This window comes from Medicago sativa, chromosome 5 (genome assembly GCF_051527215.1).
Source record: "Medicago sativa cultivar Bolivia chromosome 5, Bolivia_mono, whole genome shotgun sequence".
NCBI classification, from domain to species: domain Eukaryota; kingdom Viridiplantae; phylum Streptophyta; class Magnoliopsida; order Fabales; family Fabaceae; genus Medicago; species Medicago sativa.
The window spans coordinates 49,514,935-49,516,419 of record NC_140753.1 but is presented as its reverse complement, the minus strand read 5'-3'; the positions used below and the strand labels follow the sequence as shown (position 1 = coordinate 49,516,419).

The 1,485-nt window shown below is 28.2% G+C and overlaps 1 pseudogene; it reads right to left on the bottom strand.

The window, feature by feature from the left end:
* Nucleotides 1-540: 540 nt before the first annotated feature.
* Nucleotides 541-1,055, bottom strand: LOC146922674 (uncharacterized; annotated as a pseudogene).
* Between the last annotated feature and the right edge of the window lie 430 nt (nt 1,056-1,485).

Genomic DNA, 1,485 nt, shown 5'->3' with positions numbered 1-1,485 from the left:
GAACCAACATCAAAACCCTCTACAAAAGACTCCAAAATTTGGATAAATAAAATTCTATCTTTCATATATTCTAGACAATTATTTTATAATCATTAGAACTAATAATTTCTTCTCATCAGAAAGAAATGAACTGACAATATCTCCATTTAAGAGAAATATAAATTGAATTGTTCAAAAAGCCATAAGTGTAATAATATTGCGATATAAAATTAAAGTTATAGGATTTGAAGTAAAATATTATTTTTAAAACTTAACTATTCAAGATAACATGATAGGTGGTGGTGTTGGAAAGAAAATGTGAAAAGTTTCAATTGGAGGTCATTGCGACGCATCCAAAATCAAGAGAGAAGGAAATAATTTAATTAGGGAAATGTTAACCAGTGCCCCGGGGGCACTGGTTAAGGATGCTAAAAGAAGAAATTCTAAGTCAAAAAAGATACTTTTTAAGCTTTTAATGCATTGATTGCACAACTATCAATGCAAATATTACTATCTTTGCTTCCTTAACCAGTGCCCCGGGGGCACTGGTTAACATGACCCATTTAATTATAATATTTTTTTAGTGTCTTATTTCATTACATTACCAACATCTTAGAGTACAAATACATAATTGAAAGATTTGTGAAATTAAGAAAATGAAAATAATTTTAAAATACAAATATTGGGTGTGAGCACAATAACTCAATAGAAACTATGGAATATTCTAGCATAAGACTCATTGCATAAACCTTTTTGTTGTGTTTGATAACTCATTCTTCAGTGCATGACGTGCATGTACTCTCATGGATCTTCCTCATACATCGCAAACAAATGGCATCCGTTTTTAACGCACTTCCATGCAAACATTTCTAATTGACTTTTTGGACAATCATCATCGGTTTGACATCCAATAATATATGCTGTAATAAAAAAGGATAAAATAATATTACAAAAATGAGATAAAATATTGTGTACCGACTATAGAGTAAAAACAGATACTTGAAAAGTATGAAAAAATAGCTTACCAGCAACATTCTTTTCAACAAGAAATAAGAGAATAAATATAATCATAGCATACACAAACTCGAAAGTTTTAGCCATATTTTTCTCTCTTTGCATGTACCAAACATAATATTTTTTGATCACTTTATAGTATATAAAGCGAATGATTTTCTGATAAAAATATTAATTTAACGTTTATAAAGTTGTAAACAAGCCTCCCTAATATTTGAATGATGATTAAATGTCTCTTAAGTAAATCAATGTGTTGCATTTATTCCTTTAGCACACTTACTAAAAGAAAACGTAAAAACTTTAATCATTACAATCATTATTTTTAATTAAATTTCAACCTTTGATGATAGAAAGGGTAAAGTAAAAATAAATAAAATAGTTGGAACATAGCAAAGTAATACAAAATCAGGGAGATGGCATAGTTTTGCAAAAGCTGAACTCATAGTAGGAATTTTTATGTATAAAATCATTTACAATAGGATATGAGTATAA